Here is a 20169-nt window from a genome sequence, read left to right as displayed (position 1 = left end):
AACAACATAACCAATCCTATATCATTTCCAGTACGGAAAACTGGTGGACTTTCTTGATAAAAAAAATATATTTTTTTATTCAGGTTGGATGCTCCAAATATAAGACAACGCGTCCAGACCGCCTAAAGGCAGTAAGTATGCAAAATTCATTTTTATGGTAATGGCAGCTGTTATGGTGATAAATTGTTTTGAATTTCTTTAGGAGATACTGGTTTTATTTTATCAAATTACTTTTTTTTTCAGCATGCCTACAGGAAGGCGGAAAAACTGCAAAAGCCGGGCACTCCGATGCCCAAAGTTCACAAGAAGGGCACTGCGATGGCGACAAGTCACAAACAGGGCACTGCGATGCCGAAATTTAAGTGAATTTGCTGGCCGATCACTAAGATAAGAAGAAATGCTGAAGTTAGAGTGTTAGAGGACGGGGAAAAAAAGGGAGAAGAGTGAACTACACAGGACATTGTTTTTTACACTAGGACTCCCAGCATTAATGGGTTAATAATTTCTGTATGTAGATTCTAATTTTAAACCTCTGATATTTAAAGAGAAGGTTTGATATTCTTATTTCTGCTCATAACATTAGCTGTTGATGCAGGTGATGATAATTTTTTTTTCAGTTGTTAACTGTATTGTTTTTTCTCCTACCATGACTGGCCACTGACAGCAGTTTTGATTGACTTCTGTTTAAGAAAGGAAGTGAATTATATTTTATATTAATTTGTATTATTCTACCCTTTCTCTCTCTCTCTTTCTTTCTCTTTCCTTCTTTGTCTCTTTCTCTCTCTCCCTTTCTCTTTCTCTTTCTCTCTTTCTTTGTCTCTTTCTTTGTCTCTTTCTCTCTTTCTCTCTCTCTCTCTCTCTTTCTACCTCCCTTTTTCATTATTATCATTTTCCCCCCCCCCCCCCTCTCTCTCTCTCTCTTTGACTCTCTTTTTCTTTGTGTTCGTGTCTCTCTCTCTTTCTTTGTGTGTGTGTGTCTGTGTCTCTCTCTTTTTCCTTGTGTGCTATTTGTATGTGTGTGTATTTTTTTGTGAAGGTATCTTTGTATAAAAAGTAAACAATGAAACAAAACTACACAGGACATTGTTTATACACTAGGACTCCCAGCATTAATGGGTTAATAATTTCTGTATGTAGATTCTAATTTTAATCCTCTGATATTTAAAGAGAAGGTTTGATATTCTTATTTCTGCTCATAACATTAGCTGTTGATGCAGGTGATGATAATTTTTTTTTCAGTTGTTAACTGTATTGTTTTTTCTCCTACCATGACTGGCCACTGACAGCAGTTTTGATTGACTTCTGTTTAAGAAAGGAAGTGAATTATATTTTATATTAATTTGTATTATTCTACCCTTTCTCTCTCTCTCTCTCTCTCTTTCTTTCTCTTTCTTTCTTTGTCTCTTTCTCTCTCTCCCTTTCTCTTTCTCTTTCTCTCTCTCTCTCTCTCTCTCTCTCTCTATCTCTTTGTCTCTTTCACTTTCTCTCTCTCTCTCTGTCTCATTTCACCCTGGTCCAGACATCTGTTGAAGAAAGGAAGTGATTTATGTTATATTTTATATGAATTTTTATTTTTCTACCCTCTTTCTCTCTCTCTCTCTCTCTTTCTCTTTTTCTTTCTCTTTCTTTCTTGGTCTCTTTCTCTCTTTCTTTGTCTCTCTCTCTCTCTCTCTCTCTCTCTCTCTCTCTCTCGTCTATTTCTTCACTTTCTAACTGATTCATAAGAAAAAAAGGAAATGTATACCTCTTGTTAATGAATATTAACCAGTTTTATTACAACAATAAACTTTCCAAAGAAATGTTCTGTGTTTGTTTTTATTCATCCAATCACTGCCTCACATAAAAAAAGCAATAGGAGGAAATATGATTAATAAGTCATTATTCGTACATCTTATTAGCAGATAGCTCTATGTATACTTTTATTTATATATATATATATATATATATATATATATATATATATATATATATATATATATATATATATATGTTTAAGGCAGGCAGGGATGAGAAATTAAGGAGTTTTTCAGAGCAACAGTTCAGCACGTCCACTCTGTTCAGCTGCTACTCTCTCTATATTATTTATATATATATATATATATATATATATATATATATATATATATATAGACAGATAGATAGATAGATATAGATATAGAGAGAGTAGCAGCTGAACAGTGTGGACGTGCTGAACTGTTGCTTTGAAAAACTCCTTAATTTCTCATCTCTGCCTGTCATGAGGCTGGGGGAAATTAACAGAGATAAGTGAAGTGTGCAAAGCACTGAATGATAAACAAAATAGAGGGGAGGTCAAAACACTGGGTCAGCTATTCAGTGTGGTCCAGCTGTTTTAAACACAATGAAACAAAGCAATTTATATGCCAAAGCTGTGATAGGTTAAAATGAAACAAAAATGTAAAATTACTTGAAAAACAAGAAAGAAATTATTAGTAATATTGATGCTTGCCTAATAGACATCAATAATGAACTAAAAATAGATAATCATGAAAATATACAGAAAGACTGCAGCTGGTGCAAATATATTAATATTAAAAGTAATTCTAGTCTTGAAACTGAACTAGAAAAAATTCAAAGTTGTGACGATATATCAGAAGCCAGTTTTTTTAAAGAACTAATCAGAATTGAGAAAAATAGGGACAATGGCAGAAAATGTATACGCACCTGTATCAGACAAAATTGAAAAAGAGGAAAAGAGCAATATCAGGGACCAAAAAATCAGCACACCCAAAAAGTGTGATGGGGAATGCCCACTAGAAAAAATAATTCAGAAAACGTGTGAAGAATTAAAGGACTTCAAGACTTAAAGTTTGAGGGAGATACAAATACTGAAAGATGAAATTCATAAAAAGAAAAACCTAAGGAAAAAAAAATCATCAGGCTGCTGAATTGGAAACAGAAAAGGCAGTACAAGGCACTAAAGATGTAAAAGTAAAGCCAAATCAGAAACAAGAAAATCCAAAAGGTGAACTAAGTAAAGTAAATCAGGAAGAAGAAAGAAAGCTGTTTTCTGAAATAGTAAGACAAAAATTAGATAAACATGTCAAAAATATTCCAGACAATGATATTTCAGACATTGAACAAGTTGTAGGTGACAAAAAGAAACAACCAAAACCAAAACAACCTACAAAAGAAAAGTCAAAGAAAAATGAAGATACATTTAGAGCAAATAGGCTCTTTATATAAGAAAATACTCCTGAAATCAGGAAAACAAATGATATGAAAATGATTTATGATATCATATCAATATTGAACCTCAATGAAATTATCTAGGTTGAGAGTGCCTTTAGAGAAGGCAAATAATGTAATGTAGACATGTACAGAAATAATTCATTTGAGACTCATAATTCTAAATATGCAGGGATTATATCCAAAAAGTAACCAGACAAAACCTACATATATAGAGGACATGGCAAAGATCAACTATTATTCAGTGATAGCTCTTACAGAAACACATCTGAATGAAGACATAAAAAATGAAGAAATTAAAATTAATAACTATGAGTTAATAAGGAAAGATAGAAATAAGAGAAGCAGAGAAGGAGTAGCTCTTTATATCGGGAAAGAATTAGCAACTAGAATGGATATTGTAATAGAATACTCTAATAATGCAGAAGAAATACTAGGGGTATTGACAAAAGATACAAAAGAGCTATACATTATTTTATAAAGACCTCCTGGAACGACAGAAACATCTTTCAATGAATCATTAGGCATTATTTGTAATTACATTGATAATACAAGGGAAATTGAAGCTATTATGATACTTGGCAATTTTAATTTCCCCTTTATCGACTGGGAAATAAGGGAAATAAAGATAGGAGCAAATGCCACTAAAGATGAAAAACTTCAAGCGAGGAAAAAAGTGAGTTGTGAGGAAAAAAATTGTCCATTTTTTAGACAAAGAAAACAAGATAAATCCCGAGCAAAATGGATTCAGAAGTTTATCACAGATCCTGACACACTTCGAACACTTAATAAGGGACCTAACTGAAAACAGAGAAGTTGATGTAAAAACTTTGGAAATGAGGGGCAAGTTGGAAGATGGATGTATGACTTCCTAATAAATCGTAAACAAAAGGTACAAATTAATGGGTTTTATTTGAAAGAAATGACTATTATGAGGGGTCTGTTCTTAGGCCCTTGTTATTCCTTATTATGATTGGTGACATTGATAATGGGGTGAAACACTATAGAGCAGGGGTTCCCAAACTGGGGTACATGTACCCCCAGGGGTACATTTGCACGTTTCAGGGGGTACATTTGGTCTGAAGGAAACAATTACTTGCACAATACATGGTGTTGTAATCTGCACTCAGATTGCACTTTTCTCATTTTAATTTTAGTGTTAGGGGTACATGGGAACCTTGTACATTTGGTCTGAAGGAAACAATTACTTGCACAATACATGGTGTTGTAATCTGCACTCAGATTGCACTTTTCTCATTTAATTTTTAAATGAAAAGTAGCAGCTGTACAGTGTGGACGTGCTGAACTGTTGCTCTGAAAAACTCCTTAATTTCTCATCCCCGCCTGCCACGAGGCTGGGGGAAATGAACAGAGATTAGTGAAGTGTACAAAACACTGAATGATCTAGAAAAAAATAGGAAAGACAAAATAGAAAATAAATTAGAACAAAAAACAACTGGAAGGAAAAGAAGTGGCATCAAGGATAGAGGGGAGGTCAAAACGCTGGGTCAGCGGTTCAGCGTGGCCCAGCTGCTTCCAAGGTGACCTTGACCAGACTTGAATAACTCTAAGGGTTTAAACACTACATGTTTAAACCAAGGAGAAGTAAAAGAAACTCTAAAACTGAAAAATGTTTTAAACACAATGAAAAAAAGCAATTTATATGCCAAACCTGTGATAGAAAAAAATGCCACAAATGTGAAAATACTTACTTGAAAAACAGGAAAGAAATTATAAGTAATATTGATGCTTACCTAACAGGCATCAATAATGAACTAAAAATAGATAATCAAGAAAATATACAGAAAGACTGCAGCTGGTGCAAAGACATCAATACTAAAAGTAATTCTAGTCTTGAAACTGAACTGGAAAAAATTCAAAGTTGTGACGATATATCAGAAGCCAATTTTTTTAAAGAACTAATTAGAATTGAGGAAAATAGGGACACAATGGCAGAAAATGTATATGCACCCGTATCAGACATTCTGGAAAAAGAGGAAATGAGCCATATCGGTGACAAAAAAAATCAGCACACCCAAAAAGTGTGAAGGGGCATGCCCACTAGAAAACATAATTCAGAAAATGTATGAAGAATTAAAGGACTTCAAGATTCAATGCTTGAGGGAGATACAAATATTGAAAGATGAAACTCATGAATTAAAACAAGAGCAAAAAGAAAAACCTAAAGAAAAAAAGGTAACTCAGGCTGCTGAATTGGAAACAGAAAAGGCTGTACAAGACACTAAAAATGTAAAAGTAAAGCCAAAGAAGAAACAAGAAAATCCAAGAGGTGAGCAAAGTAAAGTAAATCAGGAAGAAGAAAAAAAACGGTTTTCTGATATAGTAAGGCAAAAATCAGGTAAACAGGCCAAGAATATTCTAGACAGTGATATTTCAGACACTGAACAACCAAAAAAAGATGATGAGGCTGACTGGAGGTTTGTAGGCAACAAAAAGAAGCAACCAAAACAACCTACAAAAGAAAAGTCAGAGAAGAAAAATGAAGATATGTTCAGAGCAAATAGGCTCTTTATATACAATCTAGAAGAAAAAGAACAAAATGATCCTGAAATCAGGAAAACAAATGATATGAAAATGATTAATGATATCATAACAAAATTGAACCTCAATGAAATTATCAAAGTTGAGAGTGCCTTTAGAGAGGGGAAATATTTAAAGGAGGCTTTGAGACCAAAGCCAATTAAGGTCAAATTAGAAAATGAAAAACAGAAATGGAAACTGATTGGAAAGAATATGAAACTAAAGGAAATTGATGAATATAAAGAAGTATGGATATCACCGGACTTGAGCTATGAAAAAAGACAAAGTCAAAAAACATTGATAAATAAACTAAGAGAAAACAGAGAAAAAGACGGAGCAGGAAACACTGGTATATCACCAACAACAGACAAGGACATTCAGTCCTGCGAAGCATACCTATTCGAACAAAGGCAGGTAATGAAACGCCCACCGCTACACCGGGGGAAGGTCCAGCTCCCCCAAAGTAGGGGGAAACGACATCAACTATCTAACAACAGTAGGTAATGTAGACATGCAAAGAAATAATTTATTTGAGACTCTCATGTTGCTAAATATACAGGGATTATATCCAAAAAGTAACCAGACAAAACCTACATATCTAGAGGACATGGCAAAGATCAACAATTATTCAATGATAGCTCTTACAGAAACTCATCTGAATGAAGACATAAAAAATGAAGAAATTAAAATTGATAACTATGAGTTAATAAGGAAAGATAGAAATAAGAGAAGCAGAGGAGGAGTAGCTCTTTATATCAGGAAAGAATTAGCAACTAGAATGGATACTGTAATAGAATACTCTAATAATACAGTAGAAATACTAGGGTGTTGGCAAAAGATACAAAAAAGTTATATATTATTTTATACAGACCTCCTGGAACGACAGAAACATCTTTCAATGAATTACTAGGCATTATTAGTAATTACATTGTCAATACGAGGGAAATTGAAGCTATTATGATACTTGGCGATTTTAATTTTCCCCTTTATCGACTGGGAAACAAAGAAAATAAAGATAGGAGCAAATGCCACTAAAGATGAAAAACAACAAGCGAGAATGCTTTTAGATTTTGAAGAAAATTTTTACCTTAACCAAATCGTCAATATTCCAACAAGGGAAGAAAATATACTGGACCTTGTTTTCATAAGTATAGGGGAAGATGTACACAACATATCATCAACTTATACAGCCCAATCGGACCACAAAATAATTGAAATCACAATGAATAAATTAAATAATCAGAAAAGTAGTAAAAAACAGATAGCCGAAGCAGAAAAGAGTCTCAGATCTTTAAACTTTAGCCATAATCAAATAGATTGGAAAAAAATAAATGCAACACTAGAAAAGTCACTGAAAGATATTGACGTCCTCTTAACACCAAAAGATATACTAGAGAAGCTTTATAATGCATTTAAAGATGTTTGTAGAATGTTTGTCCCCCCAAAAAACAACAGAAACAAGAATATTATACCAAGAGATCGAAGGATCATGTTAAGAAACAGAAAAAATAAGGTTAACAAATTGAAAAAAACAACAGATCAGATCAAGAGAGAAAGGATCAAAGCAGAGATAAGGGTTTTGGAAGATAAATTAAAACTGTCTATAAGTAACCAAAAAGCAGCCGAAGAAAAAAGAGCTGTGGAAGCTATAAAACAGAATGCAAAATATTTTTCTCTTACGCAAAAAACAAGTTAAAGGGGAGAACAGAAATTGGGCCTCTTGAGAATAATGGTGCATTGGTAACTGATTCAAAGGAAATGGCTGAATTACTCAAATTGCAATATGAAGAAGTCTATAGTGTCCCAAGAATAGAAAAATTAATATCAGACCCACAGAAACATTTTAGTATTATTAGTAATGAAGATGAATGTCTCACTGACTTCATATTCGATGAAAAAGATATTCTCGAAGCAGTAAGTGAAATACCAACAAACTCAGCAGCTGGGCCAGATGAAATCCCAGCAATCTTTTTAAAAAACTGCAAAGAAACCATAGCAAAGCCACTGGTAACTTTGTGGAGGAAATCTTTGGACATGGGGACTATCCCCAGCTTACTGAAAGAGGGTACTATAATTCCAATATATAAAGGTGGAAACAAAGGTCAGGCCAAAAATTATAGACCAGTAGCACTAACATCTCATATAATAAAAATATTTGAAAGGTAGTGAGGAAAAAAATTGTTCAATTTTTAGAAAAAGAAAACAAGATAAACCCCGGGCAACATGGATTCAGAAGTGGTAGATCTTGTTATCACAGATCCTGACACACTTCGAAAACATACTAAGGGACCTAACTGAAAATAGAGAAGTTGACGTAATATATCTAGACTTTGCAAAAGCTTTTGACAAAGTAGATCACGGCATCCTGCTACATAAGATTAAAGACCTTGGAATCGGCGGGAAAGTTGGAAGATGGATTTACAACTTCCTAATAAATCGTAAACAAAAAGTACAAATTAATGGGCTTTACTCAAAGGAAACGATTATTATGAGTGGGGTGCCACAAGGGTCCGTTCTTGGGCCCTTGTTATTCCTTATTATGATTGGTGACATTGATAATGGTGTGAAACACTCAAGAGTAACATCATTTGCAGATGATACAAGAATAAGTACACCCTTAGATATACAAGATAATGAAAAGAAAAACTTAACGAGGATCTACATACCATCTGTAAGTGGGCATATGACAATAATATGAAATTCAATGCAGATAAATTTGAAATCATAAGATATAGTCCAATTGGAAATTCAAGGGCAAGATCATATTTTGTCGAAGATGTGAAGATTGAGGAGAAAAAAGTATAAAAGATCTAGGACTCTATATGAGTAATGACATGAGTTTCAGTCATCATATAGAGCAGATTGTCAACAAAGGAAAAAGTTATGAGTGGATGGGTAATGAGGAATTTTAAAACAAGAGCACCAGAACACCTTTTACAACTATGGAAAACATTAGTGACTACAAGATTAGAATACCAGTGCCAAGTATGGAGCCCAAATCTTATAAAAGATATAATGTTGATAGAACAAGTCCAAAGAATCTTTACACGTAAGTTTGATAATATGATGGGTCTAAACTAAACTAAAAAAACTAAGACTGTACTCACTACAAAGGCGGAGAGAGAGATACTTCATTATATATGTGTGGAAAATTATTGAAAACTTAACACCAAATCCAAGACCTGTTGAAGGAGGGGAATTAAGGTTAGACATTCTCCCAGGCAGGGAAGGACATGCTATCGCACTGGGATAAGTGCACAAACAAGCCTGTTAAGAAAAATGCAAAAACAAAGTTTCGTAATAAACGGACCTAAATTGTTTAATAGCATACCGAAGGATATAAGAAACTTAAATCAGTGTAGTGTTGAAGTGTTTAAAAGAAAACTAGATAAATGACCAGATGAACCACCAACATGTGGTAGTGAAAGAACGAGGGCTGAATCAAATTCCATCCCTCATCAAATTCAGTTGCTTGTAACTGACAAAAAACGGGCGGTCCCCCAGGATGGCCCTGGCATGAGCTAATAACAAGGCTCAAGCTGTAACTACCACCAAGTAAGTAAGTAAGTAAGTTAGGGGTACATGGAACCCTATAAAAAGCCTAAGGGGTACTGAGGAACAAGAAGTTTGGGAACCCCTGCCTTAACCTATAAGTAAGTGACATGAGGCGCAGATTAGTCAGTCGGTTACAACCCTCCGTACTGAGAGCATCGCTTTGAGGTAGGCCTACATCGGCAATTATTTTGTGTCTTTTTGTGTATTTTATATTTAATATAATTTTTGTCTTTTTCCTCATTTGACGATTCTAAATATTTGATTTTTTTTTGCTTTTTTTTTCAGACTAAATACTGCTCATTTCGCTAGTTGAATCACAGCTACAATGGCCAAAAAAAGGAGACGGCCGGCTAAGATTATTCCTCAGAAAAAAGAGGAGGAGGAGGAGGTAGCGGCGGCAGCCCAAGCTGAGGCTGAGAATCCTCCAGAAGAGCAACATATTGACGTCATCGAGGATGTTGCCTGTGACGAAGAGCCTGAACCAAATGAACCACCAACAAAGAAGCCAACACCCCCTTATGACCGAGTATTCGGGGTAAGAAATCTCTCTCTCTCTCTCTCTCTCTGTGGTGACGCTGACTATATACGAGTAAAAACATAACCAATCCTATATCATTTCCAGTACGAAAAACTGGTGGACTTTCTTGATAAAAAAAAATATATTTTTATTCAGGTTGGATGCTCCAAAAAAGGAGACGGCCGGCTAAGATTATCCTCAGAAAAAAGAGGAGAGGAGGAGGTAGCGGCGGCAGCCAAGCTGAGGCTGAGAATCCTCCAGAAGAGCAACATATTGACGTCATCGAGGATGTTGCCTGTGACGAAGAGCCTGAACCAAATGAACCACCAACAAAGAAGCCAACACCCCCTTATGACCGAGTATTCGGGGTAAGAAATCTCTCTCTCTCTCTCTCTCTCTCTGTGGTGACGCTGACTATATACGAGTAAAAACATAACCAATCCTATATCATTTCCAGTACGGAAAACTGGTGGACTTTCTTGATAAAAAAAAATATATTTTTATTCAGGTTGGATGCTCCAAATATGAGAAAACGCGTACAGACCGCCTAAAGGCAGTAAGTATGCAAAATTCATTTTTATGGTAATGACAGCTGTTATGGTGATAAATTGTTTTGAATTTCTTTAGGAGATACTGGTTTTATTTTATCAAATTACTTTTTTTTTCAGCATGCCCACAGGAAGGCGGAAAAACTGCAAAAGCCGGGCACTCCGATGCCCAAAGTTCACAAGAAGGGCACTGCGATGGCGACAAGTCACAAGCACGGCACTGCGATGGCGACAAGTCACAAGCACGGCACTGCGATGGCGACAAGTCACAAGCACGGCACTGCGATGGCGACAAGTCACAAGCACGGCACTGCGATGGCGACAAGTCACAAGCACGGCACTGCGATGGCGACAAGTCACAAGCACGGCACTGCGATGGCGACAAGTCACAAGCACGGCACTGCGATGGCGACAGGTCACAAGCACGGCACTGCGATGGCGACAAGTCACAAGCACGGCACTGCGATGGCGACAGGTCACAAGCACGGCACTGCGATGCCGACAGGGCACTGCGATGGCGACAAGTCACAAGCACGGCACTGCGATGGCGACAAGTCACAAGCACGGCACTGCGATGGCGACAAGTCACAAGCACGGCACTGCGATGGCGACAAGTCACAAGCACGGCACTGCGATGGCGACAAGTCACAAGCACGGCACTGCGATGGCGACAAGTCACAAACAGGGCACTGCGATGCCGAAATTTAAGTGAGTTTGCTGGCCGATCACTAAGGTAAGAAGAAATGCTGAAGTTAGAGTGTTAGAGGACGGGGAAAAAAAAGGGAGAAGAGTGAACGAGATTTGCAATGGGAAAGGGAAGGTTAAACGGGTAAAGAAGTGAAAGAAGAGACAAAAGGGAAGGGGAGGAGAAGGAAAGAGAAAGGGGATATGCCTGTGTGTGTATGAGAGAGCTGGCATGATGCAATATTTTAATGCATTATTTGAAGTTAGATATTCGAGCTCTTTTTTCATATTCTCTCTCTCTCTCTCTTTCTCTCTCTGTCTTTCTCTCTCTCTCTCTCTCGCTCTGAGTCTAGCCGCCGTGGTGAACGGAGGTGTTTTTGCCTCCTCTCCACCGCCGCCAAACAACTCCGCAAACCATGACACCTCGTGGTCCCGCACAGTCAGAGGGAAATCTGACCACCCTCCCCGGGTCAACGGGGGCCAGCCAGGGAGCTTCCCCGGTGCTTCCTCGAGCAGCTAGCTCGAGCTCTAACCCCCAGAGTGAAAGGGGACCCTTGGCCCAGGGTATCGTGCCCCCTTCCCGGGGTAATGGGACCTCTGCCCGAGGAAACGGGCCCCTTGGCAGCGCGGGTCAAAGCTGCCCCCCCGCCCACGGTGATGGGCACCCCAACGGCAACCAGGGTAAAGGTTGCCCCCCCGCCCAGGGCAAAGGGTGTTATAGCAGCCCTAGCAACCACAGCAACCCCTTCAGTGAAAACAGTGACGACAGTGAAATGAACACTAACAGAAAAGCCATTTATCAGATAGGCAATATCACAATAGTGCTGAACACCATCCTGTGCTTCATTGCAACGAAAAAAGCATGGGCACGGATGGATCCTGTGTGATCAGATCAGGAAATTGTACAGCCCTGATGAGATCGATAACGCTCACAGTATTGTTTTAAACATATCAGACTCTAGAAAAACGAGAAACACAACCAGAGACATTAACGGATGATGAATTTCATAGTGCATACCATGATCGACCAGTGCCTGAATAACAATAATATAGTGTTTGTTACAACAACGACAGACACTCCCGTCACTGATTGGTCCCCACCAAAGAAAACAGGTATTTCTACACCATTTGTGAAACTATTCCTTCATAAGAAACACCAAGATACACAAACCCATCCTGAACCCTCCTTCAGCAGTCAAAATCTTATTGAAAATAAGATAGACTTGCTGATCGGAATGTTCTCCGAACAACAATCTGCACTGAACAGTGTGATTAAGCAAGGTGTGCCTTCCCAGACGCAGGAATGCGGAGAGGAGGCATCCGTCACAACAACCTCAACCCCCTCCCACCACTCAACATCCGATCTCCCAACCCCCACCCATGACCAGTCCACATACGAACCTTTCCCATTTACATCACCTCCCCCTACCAGAATGTCCTCTACCTCCATGCCACAAAATAAGCACACTCAAAACCACTGCTCCCCTACACCTTCCTTGGCAGTATCTATAACCAATGCATCTTCTAGCTCTCCCTCACCTCCACCACCCTCTCCTGACACTCCATCCCCTCCTCCCCCACCTTCCATGGCAGTATCCACAACCAATGCCTCTCTAGTTCTCCCTCAACACCTCCACCCTCCCCTGACACCCGTCCCTCCATCCGTACCCACATCGAGCAAGCAGACTCGCGACCTTGTTGACAGGTCAGCCGCCCCCGCCCGGCGCCCCGCAAGCGTTTGCCGTGGAACGCCGAGACATCAACAACTAGTGTGAGGAGCGAAGCTTCTACACAAGTAACACAAGAAGAAGTTTCGTTAGAAACACTAAAAGGAAGAATAATCAAAAACCTCTTCCACCCAACCGCAAATGGGAAGAGGCAACACATCACCACGTGCCTGGAGTCCCTGCCCCCTCTACCACCTCTCCTACTACACAATCACCACCGCTCGTCATCAATAACTACGTAGAACGAGCGGAGACACATCAAACCATCAGCAAGACGAGGAAGGTTTCGTCACCGTTACCTCGAGAAAACAAAAAAGAAAACAAGGGTGGAACACAATACAGCAAAACCCCTACAAGGTGCCGACCGTCCAAGGTAGTATATTTATATATCACTAGCTGTCATCCGGATACAAACGAAGAAGATATTGAAGACTTACTCGTTAGTAATTTTGACAGCATATCAAATGTTAAAGCCTTCAAAACTAAGATGACACATGAATATTATTCAAGCTTCACTGTTACTATAAGAGGCAAAGAAATCAATTCAGAACTTTTTATAGAATCCGATGTGTTCCCTGACAACGTAAAGGTTTCTTAAACAGAAACAAGTACAAAACCGAGCAGAATGTTTGACCGCGCAAAACCGTCAGCACGGCCAGTGATTAGGTCACAGAACATCTTAAAAATAGAACATATCAATGCACAATCTCTCCTCGGTCACCTTGAAGAAATTGTATTGTTAGTAAAGGAAAGAAATGTAGACATACTCTGTGTTAGTGAAACATGGCTCCACCAGGAAATGATAAGTAACTTTATCAACATTCCAAATTATCAAGTTTATCGATGTGATGCAGGGCGAGGAGGTGGAGTATGCATATTTGTAAGGGATACCCTTAAGTCAAATAGGATATCAACTACAACAGTTAATAATACTGCCGTAGAAGATGTCTGGGTTACCGTACAAAGCAACATGCTTCCTTCCTTCATTATTGGCGCCGTCTATAGACATCCCCATGCAAAATCTGAATCTTTTGAATATCTTGAAAAGGTTTTAAGAGAAATGTCCTTAAAAAAAAATCACTTTTTATCTTAGGTGACTTAAATGATGATTTAAATAAACCACATGCTAAGTTAGCAAAGTTAATCAAGAAAAATAAACTAGAACAAGTGATCAATAAACCCACAAGGATCACAGAAAACAACTCGTCTTTATTAGATGTAATAATAACGAATAGATTAGATACCATACTCCATACAGACGTCATTCCATGTCATGTTGCTGATCATGAACTTATTACGATGACGTTGAATATAAAGAAACCAAAGCGACCACCGGTTACAAAAACTTTTCGTGACTTCAATCACTATGACCCTCAGTCATTATGCGAGCTAATCATATCTAAAGAACCAACTCTATTAGATATTTTATCAACAACAATGTAGATACCCAGGTAACCATCCTTACGGAAGTGATAAAAAGCAGCATAGATGCCTCTGCTCCCTATGTGACAAGAATCGTCAGACGTCCCCCTGCTCCATGGATAAATGACGACATCAAGAGAGCTATTGCCGAAAGAAATAATTCCCAACAAGCGCTCAAAAGAAACAGACTTGAGCCCGCCCTTCAGGCTATTTATAAAGCAAAAAAGAAAAATGTTAAGTCATCAATTCAATTGGCAAAGACTAATTATTTCAGAAATAAATTCAGAGAAAATAAAAACAACTCTAATAAAACTTGGAAAATTGTTAAAACATTAGTGCCTAACAAACAATACACAGATAACTACACAAATTCGACAGATAACACAGACACATACAAGAACTTCTTTGCACAAATTGGAAAACTTACTTATGAACAAACAATTGGCACCACATTACATCAAAACACAGATCAGGCAAGGCTCATAACTGATGATTTCAGACCGCAACCAGTAGACGTAGAAACTATCATCCTAATAATAAAACAACTTCGCGAAACAAATGCGGTGGGAGCAGACGGTATTGCTCTGCGCTTTATTAAGGATAGTCTACCGGTAATCGCATTTTATATAACGATCATCATTAACACCTCACTGGTAACTGGTGTTTTTCCGTCGCTTTGGAAACATGGAATTGTAACACCAATTTTCAAGTCTGGGGATATAGACGACATCACAATACTTCCAGTATTATCTAAGGTACTTGAAAAAGCAGTGGCAATTCAATTGATGAATTTCCTGGAGACCAATAACTTATTATCTAAAACTCAACATGGCTTTAGAAATAGGTTATCCACTGAAACAGCGTTGCTACAGATTACTGACCAAATTTATAATAACATGGACAACAATAAGGTAAATTTACTCACTTTGTGCGATCTTTCTAAAGCTTTTGACAGCGTCCATCACAAAATTCTTCATAACAAATTAAGAAACCATAGAATTGATACCCATTGGTTTGATAGCTATTTAAATACAAGAACACAATCGGGAAAAATTAATGAAAATATATCATCAGCACAACCAGTTTATTTCGGTGTTCCACAAGGATCTATATTAGGCCCGATCCTATTCACAATTTTCATTAACGATTTATCAACCATAGTCCATAACTGCCATCTAATACAGTACGCTGATGATTCTCAATTTCTCCACTGTGACTCAGTGACCAACTTAGAGGCATTGATAAGAAACACACAAGACACTCTTGTTAAAGCAAAACGATATTTTGATAACAATGGTCTTAAAATAAATCCACAAAAAACGCAATGTATCTTCATAGGTAGTCGGCAAAATTTAGCTAAAATTCCCATAGACACAACCATAGATTTCGAAGGCTACCAAATTAAACCAAGCACTTCAGTAAAAAATCTAGGAGTACATTTTGACAGATATATGACGTTTGAATCCCATGTTGATAATATACATAGAAAGGTAATGGGAACATTAATATATCTTAATCATATAAAAAATCAAATCCCTACAGAAACAAGAATCATGGTTGTTCAAACTCTAGCACTAAGCATCATTAATTATTGTTTAAATATTTGGGGCTCTACTAACAAAACCCTAATGCAGAAAGCACAAAGACTACAAAACTTTGCTGCAAGAGTTGCATTGGGTAATGTTAGAAAGTTCGATCACATCACCCCACACATTATTCAACTTAAATGGTTAAAAATTCAAGCCAAATGCAGTTATGATACATGTGTTTTTATACATAAAATCATCCATGGGAATTATCCACAATGGATCCTACCTTTACAAACTGTGGGGAACACATCAGGTGTTCGAACTCGACAAGTAAATTCTCTACATGTCAAGAGATCACACACAGAAATAGGGACACGACAAATGCTAATACGTGGACCCATGGCCTGGAACCTACTACCTCACAATGTTAAAGACATTACCAACCTAAATAAATTCAAAACAAAATTAAAAGAACATTTCCTAAATTGTCAGTTGTGACATCATATTAAACAGATGTATTGTATATATGTATTAAGAATAACCATTGTAATTTATGGAATAAAGTTTTTGAATTTGAATTCTCTCTCTCTCTCTCTCTCTCTCTCTCTCTCTCCCTCTCTCTCTCTCTCTCTCTCTGTGGTGACGCTGACTATATACGAGTAAAAACATAACCAATCCTATATCATTTCCAGTACGGAAAACTGGTGGACTTTCTTGATAAAAAAAATATATATTTTTATTCAGGTTGGATGCTCCAAATATAAGACAACGCGTCCAGACCGCCTAAAGGCAGTAAGTATGCAAAATTCATTTTTATGGTAATGGCAGCTGTTATGGTGATAAATTGTTTTGAATTTCTTTAGGAGATACTGGTTTTATTTTATCAAATTACTTTTTTTTTCAGCATGCCTACAGGAAGGCGGAAAAACTGCAAAAGCCGGGCACTCCGATGCCCAAAGTTCACAAGAAGGGCACTGCGATGGCGACAAGTCACAAACAGGGCACTGCGATGCCGAAATTTAAGTGAATTTGCTGGCCGATCACTAAGATAAGAAGAAATGCTGAAGTTAGAGTGTTAGAGGACGGGGAAAAAAAGGGAGAAGAGTGAACTACACAGGACATTGTTTTTTACACTAGGACTCCCAGCATTAATGGGTTAATAATTTCTGTATGTAGATTCTAATTTTAAACCTCTGATATTTAAAGAGAAGGTTTGATATTCTTATTTCTGCTCATAACATTAGCTGTTGATGCAGGTGATGATAATTTTTTTTTCAGTTGTTAACTGTATTGTTTTTTCTCCTACCATGACTGGCCACTGACAGCAGTTTTGATTGACTTCTGTTTAAGAAAGGAAGTGAATTATATTTTATATTAATTTGTATTATTCTACCCTTTCTCTCTCTCTCTCTCTTTCTTTCTCTTTCCTTCTTTGTCTCTTTCTCTCTCTCCCTTTCTCTTTCTCTCTTTCTCTTTCTTTCTTTGTCTCTTTCTCTCTCTCTTTCTCTCTCTCTCTCTCTCTCTCTCTCTCTCTCTCTCTCTCTCTCTTTCTACCTCCCTTTTTCATTATTATCATTTTACCCCCCCCCCCCCCTCTCTCTCTCTCTCTTTGACTCTCTTTTTCTTTGTGTTCGTGTCTCTCTCTCTTTCTTTGTGTGTGTGTGTCTGTGTCTCTCTCTTTTTCCTTGTGTGCTATTTGTATGTGTGTGTATTTTTTTGTGAAGGTATCTTTGTATAAAAAGTAAACAATGAAACAAAACTACACAGGACATTGTTTATACACTAGGACTCCCAGCATTAATGGGTTAATAATTTCTGTATGTAGATTCTAATTTTAATCCTCTGATATTTAAAGAGAAGGTTTGATATTCTTATTTCTGCTCATAACATTAGCTGTTGATGCAGGTGATGATAATTTTTTTTTCAGTTGTTAACTGTATTGTTTTTTCTCCTACCATGACTGGCCACTGACAGCAGTTTTGATTGACTTCTGTTTAAGAAAGGAAGTGAATTATATTTTATATTAATTTGTATTATTCTACCCTTTCTCTCTCTCTCTCTCTCTCTTTCTTTCTCTTTCTTTCTTTGTCTCTTTCTCTCTCTCCCTTTCTCTTTCTCTTTCTCTCTCTCTCTTTCTCTTTCTTTCTTTGTCTCTTTCTCTCTCTTTCTTTCTTTCTTTCTTTCTTTCTTTGTCTCTCTCTCTCTCTCTCTCTCTCTCTATCTATCTCTTTGTCTCTTTCACTTTCTCTCTCTCTCTCTGTCTCATTTCACCCTGGTCCAGACATCTGTTGAAGAAAGGAAGTGATTTATGTTATATTTTATATGAATTTTTATTTTTCTACCCTCTTTCTCTCTCTCTCTCTCTCTTTCTCTTTTTCTTTCTCTTTCTTTCTTGGTCTCTTTCTCTCTTTCTTTGTCTCTCTCTCTCTCTCTCTCTCTCTCTCTCTCTCTCTCTCTCTCTCTCTCTCTCTCTTTTTTTTTGTTTGTGTCTCTCTCTCTCTCTTTTTGTGTGTGTGTGTGTGTCTCTCTCTTTTTCCTTGTGTGCTATTGTATGTGTTGTGTATTTTTTTGTGAAGGTTATCTTTGTATATAAAAGTAAACAATGAAACAAAACTACCACAGGACATTGTTTATACATAGGCTCCAGCATTAATGGTTAATAATTTCCTGTATGTAGATTCTAATTTTCATCTCAGATTATTTAAAGAGAAGGTTTGATATTCTTATTTCTGCTCATAACATTAGTTGTTGATGCAGGTGATGATAATTTTTTTCAGTTGTTAACTGTATTGTTTTTCTCCTACCATGACTGGCATGACATCAGTTTGAATTGGGACTTTGTTTAAGAAAGGAAGAGACTTATATTTTATATTAATTTGTATTATTCTACCCTTTCTCTCTCTCTCTCTCTTTCCTTCTTTCTCTTTCTTTCTTTGTCTCCCTCTCCTTCTCTTTCTCTTTCTCTCTCTCTCTTTCTCTTTCTTTCTTTGTCTCTTTCTCTCTCTTTCTTTCTTTCTTTCTTTCTTTCTTTGTCTCTCTCTCTCTCTCTCTCTCTCTCTCTCTCTCTTTCTCTCTTTCTTTTTCTCTCTTCTCTCTCTCTCATAGCACCTGGTCCAGAATCTGTTGAAGCTTCAGGCAGTGATTATGTTATATTTTTATATATGAATTTTTATTTTTCTCCTCTTTCTCTCTCTTCTCTCTCTTTCTCTTTTTCTTTCTCTTTCGTTTCCTGGTCTCTTCTCTCTTTCTTTGTCACTCACTCTCTCTCTCTCTCTCCTCTCTCTCTCTCTCTCTATCCTCTCTCTCTCGTTTTTTCTTCACTTTATAACTGATTCATAAGAAAAAAATGGAAATGTATACCTCTTGTTAATGAATATTAAACAGTTTTATTGCAAGATATATGAGATACTTTCCAAAGAAATGTTCTGTGTGTGTGTGTTTATTCATCCAATCACTGCTACATAAAAGCACTAGGCGGAATGATTTAATAAGTCATTATTCGTACTTCTTATTAGCAAGATAGCTCTATGTATACTTTTTATTTATATATATATTTATATATCTATATATATATATTATATATATTATTATATATATATATATATATATATATATGTTTTAAGGCAGGCAGGGATGAGAAAGTAAAGGAGTTTTTCAGAGCAACCGTTCGCACGTCCACATCTGCTTCAGCTGCTACACTCTTATATTATTTATATATATATATATATTATCATATATATATATATATCATTTATAGACAGATAGATAGATAGTATAGATATGAAGGAGAGTAGCAGTGAACAGTGTGGATGTGCTGAACTGTTGCTTGAAAAACTCCTTACTTTTTCATCTCTGCTGTATGAGGCTGGGGGAAATTAACAGAGATTAAGTGAACTAGTGTGCAATAGCACTGAAAATGATAAACAAAATAGAGGGGAGGTCAAAACACTGGGTCAGCTATTCAGTTGTGTGGATCCAGCGGTTTTTAAACACAATGAAACAAAGCCAATTTAAATGCCAAGCTTGTGATGTGTAGGTTTAAAAATGAAAACAAAAATGTAAAATTACTTTGAAAAATACAAGAAAGAAATATTAGTAATATTGATGCTTGCCTAATAGACATCATAATGAACTAAAATAGATAATCATGAAACTATACAGAAAAGACTGCAGCTGGTGCAAATATATTAATATTAAAAGTAATTCTAGTCTTGAAAACTGAACTAGAAAAAAATACAAATATGTGACGATATATCAGACGCCAGTTTTTTTAAAGAAAAATTAATCCGAATTGAGAAAATTAGGGACAATGGCAGATAAATGTATACGCCTGTTATCAGACAAAATTGAAAAAGAGGAAATGAGCAATCTCAGGGACCCAAAAAATCAGAACACCCAAAAAGTGTGATGGGGATATGCCACTAGAAAAAATAATTCAG

General features: G+C 36.9%; 1 protein-coding gene and 2 long non-coding RNA genes across 4 annotated transcripts in view; 2 read left to right on the top strand and 1 right to left on the bottom strand.

Annotated features, from left to right (window-relative positions):
* Positions 1-1916, top strand: part of LOC147472092 (uncharacterized) — a 33084-nt gene extending 31168 nt beyond the window's left edge. Inside the window, exons 2-3 of the long non-coding RNA XR_015192477.1 lie at positions 32-131; positions 244-1916. This is a non-coding gene — a long non-coding RNA (uncharacterized LOC147472092). The remainder of the gene's footprint in view (positions 1-31; positions 132-243) is intronic.
* The window catches only part of LOC122260256 (uncharacterized), a 213206-nt gene that overhangs the window by 44787 nt on the left and 148250 nt on the right, over positions 1-20169 (bottom strand). The window lies entirely within an intron of this gene.
* LOC147472091 (uncharacterized) lies at positions 14936-18204 on the top strand. Its single transcript, XR_015192552.1, has 3 exons — positions 14936-15112; positions 16475-16522; positions 16635-18204. It is a non-coding gene; the product is annotated as an uncharacterized LOC147472091 (long non-coding RNA).

This window comes from Penaeus japonicus, unplaced genomic scaffold, assembly GCF_977035675.1.
Source record: "Penaeus japonicus unplaced genomic scaffold, GWHDUDI00000001_assembly GWHDUDI00000003, whole genome shotgun sequence".
In the NCBI taxonomy this organism is placed as follows: domain Eukaryota; kingdom Metazoa; phylum Arthropoda; class Malacostraca; order Decapoda; family Penaeidae; genus Penaeus; species Penaeus japonicus.
Note: the sequence above shows the minus strand (reverse complement) of the source record. Positions and strands in the feature narration are given on the sequence as shown.